The 12,355-nt window shown below is 38.7% G+C and overlaps 1 pseudogene; it reads left to right on the top strand.

The window, feature by feature from the left end:
• The first annotated feature begins 4,897 nt into the window (after positions 1–4,897).
• LOC113470178 lies at positions 4,898–4,996 on the top strand (annotated as a pseudogene).
• The last annotated feature ends 7,359 nt before the right edge of the window (positions 4,997–12,355 follow it).

Below are 12,355 nucleotides of genomic sequence, written 5' to 3'. Positions count from 1 at the left end.
ATAACAAATCAATAATAAATCAAATTATTATTGTCTACGTCCAATCAAAGTTGGATGCTTCGGGAGTGATGTAATCTACGATTCTACGAGCTTGCATTAATTTACCGAAACTTCTCACGCATAGGTAAGTAGTAAGTGGGTATTTACCAAAAAAACTTGCTTCGGATGAACGAATTAACTTCACCTGAAGAAGAAGAAGGAGGAGAAGAAGAGGAGGAAAAAAGAAGAGGGAGAAGAAGAAGAAAGAAGAAGGAGGAGGAAGAGAAGAAGAAGGAGGAGGAAGAGAAGAAGGAGGAGGAGAAGAAGAGGGGGGAAAAAGAAGAGGAAGATGAAGAAGAAAAAAGAAGGAGGAGGAAGAGAAGAAGAAGGAGGAGAAGAAGAAGGACGAGGAGGAGAAGGAGAAGAAGAGGGGAAAAAAAGAAGACGAAGAAGAAGGAGGAGGAGAAGAAGATTCACCTGAAGAAGAAGAAGGAGGAGAAGAAGAGGAGGAAAAAAGAAGAGGGAGAAGAAGAAAAAAGAAGAAGGAGGAGGAAGAGAAGAAGAAGAAGGAGGAGAAGAAGAAGAAGAAGAAGGACGAGGAGGAGAAGGAAAAGAAGAGGGGGAAAAAAGAAGACGAAGAAGAAGGAGAAGAAGAAGGAGGAGGAGGAGGAGAAGAACAAGAAGAAAAAGACGAAGGAGAAGAAGTAGAAGAAGAGAACAACCAAGAACAAGAATGGGTATCGAAATGGTAGAATAGGATTATGGGATAGAATACGAGGTTGAATAATCACTTAGGTACTATTTTCAGTAAATGGCAAGTAAGGGGGTGATAAGAAAAAGCCGTAAAGAGGACGGAAAGCGGTACTTCCCTATATAAATTGCATGAATAATTCGCCACTGGTTCATAGTACCATATTGTTCATTATTTTGTCCTGAATAAAAAAATTCAATTAGTCCAATACAATCTGGAATCTAGAACACACTAGGTACCTTTTGAAAGTTAATGATATATAAAAAAAAAAAAATGCGGCAAATCCGCGAACATAATCGCCAAATCCGCGAACATAATCGCCAAATCCGCGAACATAATCGCGAAATCACATATTCAATTTAATTCAATTTTATTTTATTGTGATTGTTACAACATTATACACAATTTACAATTTTACAATATTACATTTAGGTTTTCTATAAATATTTATATAAAAATAGGTACGATATGTACATAGGTACGATAGGCGATAGGTGATAGGTAACATACCTATTATTAATAGGTAACATACCTATTATTAAAAACAGATATCAAAAATACAGTCGAACCTGGATAAACGAGAATCCAAGGGACCAGCTCATTTTTTCGTTTAAGGCGGTTTAATACAACATTTTCTCGTTTATAAAGGTTTAGCAAAGTGGAAGAGCAAACTGATGAAAGCATGACAAATTTAAACAAGTTAAGAACAAATTCTGATTTATAGAGGTCCCTAATTAAAAAAAATGCTTGCCAGTGATATCAAGAACAATGCATTTAATGAGACCCATAATATGCATTCTAGTGCAGTCAAATTAGATATGTGTGTTGTACCTGGAAATGTAGAGCTTGGTAAGTCATGCAGAAATGGCTTCTTTAATCTAATAATATTCTAATATAAGGCTAAGGCAGAGTGCAGAATCAATTTGCGGACATGACTTGGGACATACACGCGTGAGCAAAAATTTCGACACAAATTCATTGATCAAAGCGAAAAAGGGAAAGCAAATTGAGACAGAATTACTATTATTTAGGGGGGGTTGATAGGGGAAACTGTAACTGCTAAGCTGTTATCGTCCCGTAAGCAAAGAGAATGAAGACAGGCTAGGAGAAAACTAGCCCTTCCGAGAACAAACCCCCGAACCCTGTCCAAGCCCTGTTAAAATAAAAGTCGCCCCCTAGCGCTTATAAGGCAGAAGGCAGACGCACTACCAACTACCAACCAAACTAACTGACAAATCTGACGATCTGAAGATTATTTTCGTTACAATATTCAATCGGTTGTGAATGTTGTGATGTTGTGAATGACAAGAAGAAGAAGAAGAACAGTGAGAATTTCATTGTTACAATTTATGTGTATGGATTTGAAAAAATTGGATAAATTAATTCAAATACTATACTTTCTAAAAATGCCAGTCTAGTTAGCTTGGAAGGTAGCGCGTCTGTCTTGTAAGCGCTAGGTCGCAGGTTTGATTCCCACCCGGGGGGGATTTTATCCTGAACGGATAATGTTCGTTCTCGGAACGGCTGGCTTTCTCCTATCCTGTCTCCCTCCTCTCTTTGTTTCGGAACGATAAGACCTTTGGTTCCCTCTGTCAAACCTGTAAAAAATCTCCAGCACAATGAAACAGTAAACGGCAATATAATTTATTTAATATTTATTAATTTTCTGGGGATGGTAAGTATCAGTAACACTCTTGCAAATAATTCAAGAAATATCCTGTGTATGGTACAATATACAATATTTATATTATTTATGGTACAATATTTATATTATTTATGTTATAATATTTATTTCTGTTACAAACTTTGCGTTATTCTCACAATAGTCCAAGAGCTTTCACTTGTTTTGTTTTTTTTTCGATATCAGATCTTATTTTGAGATTATCCAAATCGAACATATATACTGACTGTAAGTCCGACCGTCTTGAATTTTGAATTTAGGTTAGACACTCCATATGTTACACATAGTCTCCTTATAGTAATCAATGGGTTACTATCGATTTTTATAGCATCTTAAAATGCACCATCAGTGACGTATTTGTATACTATTTCGTACCATTCCATTAGGAGCCAAAGTGATCGGTCTGCCTCTCGGAACAAACCAGAAAGATTTTTAGCTGAATTCCCTTTATTTTTCTTAGGATTGGCTAGGGGGCACGGTTGGTCCAGTGGTAACGTGCTTGCTTGCCATGCAGAAGGTCCCGGGTTCGAATCCCACCATCGACAAAAGTTTGTACTCGTTTTTCGATTGCAAATATTTCAACGGGTTACTTTCTGGTGTTCTCGTGTTGACCCAGCACCTAAATGGGAAGTATTGTGTCTCTTCTCGCCCATCTGATGAGAGGCATACTACGGGATGGGCATGCTACGACACAGACCACATAGTAGCAGTTATTTCATTGCTACGAAATAAAAACGGCGGTAAAACACTCATCTTTTAAAATCCTTTAAAAAAAGTAAAAACCGTCTTGAGTGCTGAAAGTGTAACAAGCTGTATACTGAATTGTTCCCCCCACCTTACTCTACATACGCTACGCCACTAGAATGTAAAATTGAATGCAAAAAAATGTGCTGAAACCATATTTACCTTTGTAACTATACCAGTCAACTGAACAATATGCTTATGCTATTACAGTCTTTTTTTTTCTATTTTACTATTTTAAATTTTTGGATTGCACGTTACTCAAGCAGACAGGTAACTATCGAGTATCTATCGTAAATTATATCGCTGACTATGGGCGGTATTGCTACATACTTACTCATAGGTAAGTACATAGGTAGGTACATATACATACCTAGGTACCCAATAAATAGCTACAGCTAAAAAATGGGTATCAAATAGCTGCGAATTTGAAAATTGATGATGTTTGTTCTCGGAACGGCTGTCTTTCTCCTATCCTGTCTTCCTTCTTCGATTTCGGCACGATAAGACCTTTTAGCAGTTACAGTTCCCTCTATCAAACCTCTTTTAAAATAATAATAATAATTTTATTATCTTCGGCTGTGTTTATCGTAGAGAACAGAGTCGTATTTAGCTTCATTTTCCTCCTTTACTGTAGGCCAGACTCTGAAAATTTGGAGCATTCTGGCCACGGCCCTGGTAGAGAATTGAAACAAACGTCTTTGGAATCAGCGAGTCGGGCTTTTTTTAACTTTCTTTAGGGTTTCTCTTGTTTTTTCTTCTTCTTCTTCTTTTGCTTCGCCTTTTCCCATGTTCAGATCGGTCGGCCGTTTGTCGTCGGCCTCTCAATCAGCTTTAGAGTGATCGCTTTGAGGCCAACTGGTTTTGGCTAAACAAAATTTTCCGAGTGGATGCCTTCCGCACTCAACCGTCGCTATCGATATAGCATAAGGAAATTTGGACTAGTCTACTCCCTGTTTATAGTCCCCTAGCTAGACGCTGATCTACTCTCTGTTTATACTTAGTCCCTCAACCAGACACACATAATTATTATAGCGAGCTTCATTAAGGGCTTTGCTTCCTACTTCATAAAGTACCTGGTTCGAATTCAGCTCGTAGGAAGCAAAGCCCTTTATGAAGCTCGCTATAATAATTATGTGTGTCCGTTTGTTAGACGGACGTTTTCCTCCATACAAATAAAGAACAGCTATAGTTTCTACAATGCTGGCAATAATTTAGTCTGGTTTCATCTTAACAATAAGGTGATACAACGCTGTTTCACACAGTTAGCATCACAGTATCTACTTGTTCCTTGCCTTGGTCACACATAAATTTCAAGGAATAGTTTCAAAATTCCCTTCATATCAATTTGGAATAACATCTTAGGTAATATTATTATTTCCTTGATTTTCATTGGTGGAGGCGCCAAAACGCAATACTTTTTCCTTTTTCCACACTTCTAAAATAGTATGAAAATATTAATTATTTGGTGGAGATGCCAATACCTCCAAAATAATTATGATAAAATCCCTTGTTTAGTGGAGATGCCAAAACCCTAATACGTGTCTATTTCAGACTGGCATAATAGAAGGCAGTGTTCGGAAATGCATTGAAAGCTTCGTGATATAATTCTTGAAAATTAGTGGAGATGTCAAAACTCCCATGTCTATTTTATCTTTTATCAAATTATCACTATCTTTCTATCTTAGTTAAATCAAAATTAGATACATAATAGATGGGAAAAATTAAAAGGTGACATTAGTTCCGGCACTTCTCGGCCTTTTGGCTAAGATCAAAGTGTAGTATCTGTTCTTATCAGCTTAATATCTGATAATTAGTTACAGTTCCCTCTATCAAAACTCTCTCTCTCGAAAAAAAAAGAAAAAAAAAAAACTTGTGTATAAATAACTGATAATATCATTTATTTTTATTTATTAATAGGGGTCAGCTCCCATGGCGTAGTGATGACTGCGCTCGCCTTGCACGCGGGAGACCCGGGTTCGATTCCCGGCGGGGTCAAGAAATTTGTATCATGCAAATGATTGATTCCGTGACTGGCTGTTGCGGGGCCCACTCAGCCTCGTGAGGAAAATGAGTAGCTATGACATATAAATGCGCATAGCGACCGGTGCCAGCACGGTAGGTAAACATTGGATTTTAGGATTATTGAGATATTGGGAAAATCCTACAATGCTGCAGTGAACACCAAAGTTGTGACATAATAACACAAAGAAACTGCATTTACAATAATAAGAACTGTACCTAACGTAACACGGCCCCTGGGCTACCGGAAATTTTAAACTTTCCTCCTCCCAACAGTATAAGGAAAGTATTGTTTTCGGTCCGATTTTTACTTTTTTAATTTGTTTCATCAAGCGAAATACCCCATTAGCTATTTTTGTTCGGAACTTTAAAAAACGTGTTCTCTGATGGCTTTTAGAAAGGAGTTGGGTTCGAGCAAATACATAAACTATCAAAATGTCAAAACAGCAAACGTGCTATAATCACTGGGTACCTTTGATCTATTGGGATCCTATTCAGTAATATCAGTGTTACAGTAGAGTAAAAGCATATTCAGTAAGAGCAACATTAAACAATATGATTGTAAGATTACGTGCACAGGTAAACTGTATCACAGCCGTTCTTAATCTATGGTTCATAGACAAGTGGCTCCTCAGCCAGCCTAGTTAGCTTGGAGGGTAGCACGCCTTGTAAGTGCTCGGTCGGGGGGTCGATTTCCGCCCTGAGCGTGCTTTATCCTAAGCAGATAAGCTTTGTTCTCGGAACGGCTGACTCTCTCCTATCAATCTTAATAATAATAATAATAATAGACTCTTGAGTGGAAGGTAACCACTAGGCGAGGTTAACGCCTTAGGCGTTCTCTACCACCTAACCCTTAGAGCTCTATTATTATGTGGTCAAATTCTCAAATAAATGAGGATAAAATTCCATACCTCGGCTGGGATCGAACCCACGCCCTCCTGATTACCAGGCGAGCGTCTTGACCACTACGCCACCGAGGCAGGTGGCGTAGTGGTCACCTAAATAACTTCTGTGCCCTAGTGGGTATCACACTAGGCTTGCGCACCATTTTTCCCAGGTTCGATTCCCGGCCGGGTCGGAGTTTTTTCGGCTATGTGCTTGGAATTGGAATGCGGGGTGCACTCAGCCTCATGAGGATGATTGTGTAGCGCGTGAGGATAGCAGTTTGATTTATTCGAGTAAGATTCAAGTACAGACTATGGTAACTTGACTAACCGAAGCAACTGGTTTTAATTGACTGTCAAAGTCAATCTCTTCATTGTCAGAGAGGTAGTTTTACTTCTTGGTAACTCCAGTCTAGACCACAAAATGATTTCAATTTGAGTGAACAATAGAGTACCTAAAGGTAACCTCTTTAGTCTTTACTCTTCAAGTATTCACTAATATCGCTATGATGACACCAAAGACCTATTTGGGCAGAAGTTTTTTTTTCCGTTCATTTTGAATCTTTAGCAGTAGATTGTTTTCCCAAATTCAGAGACACTTTGTAGTAACTTTGACAACCACCACGTATCTTTTGTGCATGGAATTTGGGAAAAAATTGAGGCCTATCAGACAGTAATTATTATCACAATTACTGTAGAGTAGAGGCTTACTGTAGGCTATAGAGGCAATCATTACTTTGAAGTTCGGTCCTGGAACTCCACTCATCTTGTTGATTATGATGATGATGCGTCTTGCTAAGTTCCATGTTAGAGTTGATGTATTGACCGTGTAGAAAGTTCTGTAATTATAAGTCCCATCGATTTTGTACCTGTTATTTTTCTTTTTGTGGACTGAGTGAATATTTTGGTGGATGGTAATGCATTGTTCATAACCTTCTTTCACCCAACCGCAAAACAATACTAAGAAACTAAAGAAATGCATACCGGGAGTTTAATGGGACGTTTAAGGCACGATTCAGGGTCACATAACAAATAACAAAGTTTTTAGCGAAGAGAAACCTTTGTTATTGTACCTGTGGAACATAGTTCCGGATGTATTTGTATTACGTTTAACAGTTTAAATGGCCCTATTTTGTGCCTCTATTAAAAGAATTTTAACACTCTATGAGCGATCTTAACACAGAGAGCGATCTTAACACACTGTGTAAATCAAATGAGTGAAGTCAAAGAAAACCCTTACCACTGTGTTAACTCTCGGTTGTAAGATCGGCCATTAATGATCAGTTTGCATCAGTATTCATTCCTTCTCTATAAATTTAATTCTTTAAAACAGGGAGCAGACCAGTATCTTTCTGTGGGACTATAAATAGGGATTAGAGAAGCCAAACTCTAACCAGCCTGGCTAGCTAGAGGTTACACAGGGTTTGCTTCAAAGGAAAAGTACAGGTCCTCATGATGGTTGAGGGTTGACTGCTGTTCAAGACAAGTAATTTTGGCTAGGGACCATCAACTTCATTCGGTGCAGCTACTCCGCTACAACAACAAATTTAATTTCTCAGTGAAGCTAGCCGAGGGTTAAGGTTTCCGCGTTCATCTTGAACACATCTTCTTTACCTTTTGTATTGGCGGCTACGACTAGTCATTTAGCCAGAGTTATTCCATACGGATTTGCACATCATGGACTTTTACTGCCTAACATGTTGTGAGAATGCAAGAGGAAGCGTGTACATAATGGGTTGTTAGAATGTTTTGTGTAGTACCTGTGGAACATAGTTCCGGATGTATTTGTATTACGTTTAACAGTTTAAATGGCCCTATTTTGTGCCTCTATTAAAAGAATTTCAACACTCTATGAGCGATCTTAACACACTGTGTTAATCAAATGAGTGAAGTCAAAGAAAACCCCTACCACTGTGTTAACTCTCGGTTGTAAGATCAGCCATTAATGATCAATTTGCATCAGTATTCCTTCTCTATAAATTTAATTCTTTGGGACCTTAAAACAGGGAGCAGACCAGTATCTTTCTGTGGGACTATAAATAGGGATTAGAGAAGCTAAACTCTAACCAGCCTGGCTAGCTGGAGGTTACACAGGGTTTGCTTCAAAGGAAAAGCACAGGTCCTCATGATGGTTGACTGCGGTTCGGGACAAGTAATTTTGGCTAGAGACCATCATTCGGTGCAGCTACACCGCTACAACAACAAATTTAATTCTTCTGTGAAGCTAACTATGCTAACCAAGGGTTAAGGTTTCCGCATTCATTTTGAACACATCTTCTTTACCTTTTGTATTAGTGGCTACAGCTAGTCATTTAGCCAGAGTTATTCCATACGGATTTGCACATCATGGACTTTTACTGCCTAACAAGTTGTGAGAATGCAGAAGGAAGCGTATACATAATGGGATGTTAGAATGTTTTGTGTTGCATTGTATTGACTCCTGGATTTTGTGAATTGTGAGGCTTGTGAGATAACTAGATGTGGTATTCTTGTGAACATATTTCTATCCGTTGAAACACACACTGATCTGTTGATAGCGTCTTCTGTTCAGAACTTCTCTAACACAAAGACCAACTGGGTTGGGCAACTTTTGACTTGGAGAGGAAAGATCTTACTCGCGTGCGGCATGTTCTCACCAACTTCGACGTGAAGTTGGGTTCAAGTTTCCAACTTGTTGCCCAACTCAGAGGGACGAGGAGAGCCTCTTTTCCTTTCATAATTTCCCCTTTTCTGAAGCTCGTCTCCCCTCTTTTGACATGATAGCGCCTGTACTACCCTATACAGGAAAAGAGGGAAAATTCCGAAAGTAAAATATAACTTGGACATTATAATCTACAAAGCGTGGAATGTATACCAGGCTTTCATGTAATAAAATGACATAGAAACCTAGTTTTTCTTCAATCCTCTCACCCATCCACCTTCTCTGTTCGCAGCTTCTGTTCTCCCTGGCCTGCGTGGGTTTCGCCATGGCGTATCCCGCCTACTACCCCCACTACGCCCCAGTGCATCACGCAGCCCCCCACTACGAGGAGCACTACCCCGACCACCACCCCCATTACAACTATGGCTATGCTGGAGGGGCGGACCCTGGTTGTTAAGGATATTTTTTTTTTTTTTTTTACCACAGTTGAGGGCCGCAATCCAAAAAACCAACCAATCTGATTGTTTTTAAAATACGTCTCAATAAATTTACTACCTTCTCCTACTTACAAAAGATTGGGCATTAACTTACCTATGTACCTACCTACATAAATATACCTGATGTGCCAAACAAAAACCTATTGTAGTAGGAGGTTCAAACACGATCAACCTACATACCTGAATTTTATCGGTACTTAAATTCCTCAAAATTGTGAATTGTAAGGTCGAATTAGCTCTAGGTATGTGAATGGATATCTATGTGAATTACTTCTAGGTACAAGACGTATAAGTATGTATGGTTGTATCTACCTACTTACCGTCATGGAATATCAAATATCATGACGGATCACGGTTGGTCCAGTGGTAACGCGCTTGCTTGCAATGCAGAAGGTCCCGGGTTCGAATCCCACCATCGACAAAAATTTGTATCTACTCGTTTTTCAATTGTAAATAGGTACCTATTTCAACGGGTTACTTTCTGGTGTTCTCGTGTTGACCCATCACCTAAATGGGAAGTATTCGCTCCGAGAACAAACATTAGTATCCGTTCAGGATAAAATCTGCCCCGGGCGAGATATATCCTCAGTTTATCTGAATTTTTCGTACAATGAGTTACATGCATAGTTCCATACCTACATAACCTTTTTTATGTTTACCTACGTCACAAGTATGATAATGATGATACCCAGACTTATCCGGTTTTTAAGTATACCTACTTATCTATCCCAATAAAAAGTGACACTAGTGACAGGTTTTAGGTGCTGACTACCAAATCTGCCTCAAAAATAACTCAAATCATTAACATTCATAAGTCATAACCGAATTTAATACCAATTAAAATCTTAGGAATATTTTTATGATCTCAATTCCAGTTCTACTGAAAGTTATTTAAAAGTTAGATAACGTCCACCGAATTTGAATTTTTCTGATTCTTCCTTTATTAAAGTTATAGGTACCTTTATCAGATTCTTCTTCTTCTCTTCTTCCTCCTCCACCTCCTCCTCTTCTTCTTCCTACTTATCCTCCTCCCTCTTATCCTCCTCCTCCTTCTCCTCTTCCTCTTCCTCCTTCTTCTACTCCTCCCCCTTCTCCCTCTTATCCTTCTTCTCTTTCTTCTTCTTTTCTCCTCCTCCTTCTTCACCATTTTCTTCCTGCTTATCCTTCTCCTCCTCCGCCTCCTCCTTCTCCTCCTCCTCCTCTTGCTCCTCCTCCTCCTCTTTCTACAAAGAACAGAGTACAGATTGGACGTGTTAAATAAATTCTTCTTTTCTTTGCTGAGAAATCAATGAAAATCGTACCTAGAAACAAGGTCTTATATATTTGATTGGTAATGACATTACATTTTATGGAACAATAATAAAATTAAGACCTGTTTAAATTAAAAAAAAAATGGGAAGTATTCGCTCCGAGAACAAACATTAGGTATCCGTTCAGGATAAAATCTGCCCTGGGCGAGATATGTACATCCTCAGTTTATCTGAATTTTTCGTACAATGAGTTACATGCACAGTTCCATACCTACATAACCTTTTTTATGTTTACCTACGTCACAATTATGATAATGATGATACCCAGACTTATCCGGTTTTTAAGTATACCTACTTATCTATCCCAATAAAAAGTGACACTAGTGACAGGTTTTAGGTGCTGACTACCAAATCTACCTCAAAAATAACTCGAATCATAACATTCATAACCGAATTAAAAAGCAATTGAAATCTAGGAATATTTTTATGATCTCAATTCCGGTTCTAACTGAAAGTTATTTAAAAGTTAGATAACGTCCACCGAATTTGAATTTTTCTGGTTCTTCCTTTATTAAAGTTAAGGTACCTTTATCAGATTCTTCTTCCTCCTCCTCCTCCTCCTCCTCCTCCTCCTCCTCTTCTTCTTCCTACTTATCCTCCTCCCTCTTATTCTCCTTCTCCTCCTCCTCTTCCTCTTCCTCCTTCTTCTACTCCTCCCCTTCCTTCTCCCTCTTCTCCCTCTTATCCTTTTTCTCTTTCTTCTTCTTTTCTCCTCCTCTTTCTTCTCCACTTTCTTCCTGCTTATCCTTCTCCTCCTCCGCCTTCTCCTTCTTCTCATTCAATCTTGAAAGTTCAGGGTTCCGCAAAGATGTTCACCTTTTGAAAAGGGTTCCGCGGGCCAAACTAATTAAGAAACACTGATCTAGGACAGCGATTTCCAACTAGCGGCCCGCGGGCCCTATATGGCCCGCCAGCCAGACAATTTTTGTGGCCCGCGAATCTTTTTTGATGGGCCTCAGGGGGCTTCATATTTGCTCTTTTACTATGGGCTGGACTCAGAAAATGTGGAGCATCCAACCCCCGCTCTCAAGAAAATCCTGGATACGGGCCTCCTCACCTATGTATGTGGCCCGCGAAGTAGCTGCGTATGTAGCATGTGGCCCGCTTTCTCCTCCTCCTCTTTCTACAAAGAACAGATTGGACGTGTTAAATAAATTCTTCTTTTCTTTGCTGAGAAATCAATGAAAATCGTATCCCATTTTACCTGATTCCGGACCATTTTTTCACATCCAACTTCATACAACAATCAATAATTAAAAGTAATAACAAATCAATAATAAATCAAATTATTATTGTCTACGTCCAATCGTAGGTATTGCTAGGTCTTATTGGTTTCTTGGATTGAAAACCAATCAATCTGTATCCAGATGAAGTTATAATTGTTCCTAAGTACCCTTAAGTATGCACTTAAGTGTCATTAAGTCAAATTTAATGTGCACCAAACGTAGATAATGTTGAGAGTAGGTAGGTACCTTAGGTATCGCAATGAACTTGGATATTGGGAAAGAGTAAATTCTACCATGAGCTGATATACATATTTATGTAGGTAGGTCCCTATTGCAGCTAAGAGGTTAAGATTATTATTATTATTTTATTTTTTTTTTTCTTTTTTCACTTATAATAGTTAGAAGTACCTACCTAAATAACTTCTGTGCCCTTGACTAACCGAAGCAACTGGTTTTAATTGACTGTCAAAGTCAATCTCTTCATTGTCAGAGAGGTAGTTTTACTTCTTGGTAACTCCAGTCTAGACCACAAAATGATTTCAATTTGAGTGAACAATAGAGTACCTAAAGGTAACCTCTTTAGTCTTTACTCTTCAAGTATTCACTAATATCGCTATGATGAC

The sequence above is a fragment of the Diaphorina citri genome, unplaced genomic scaffold (assembly GCF_000475195.1).
Source record: "Diaphorina citri unplaced genomic scaffold, Diaci psyllid genome assembly version 1.1 scaffold1423, whole genome shotgun sequence".
Lineage (NCBI taxonomy): Eukaryota > Metazoa > Arthropoda > Insecta > Hemiptera > Psyllidae > Diaphorina > Diaphorina citri.
The sequence above is the reverse complement of the archived record's forward strand: the minus strand, read 5'-3'. Positions and strand labels throughout refer to the sequence as shown.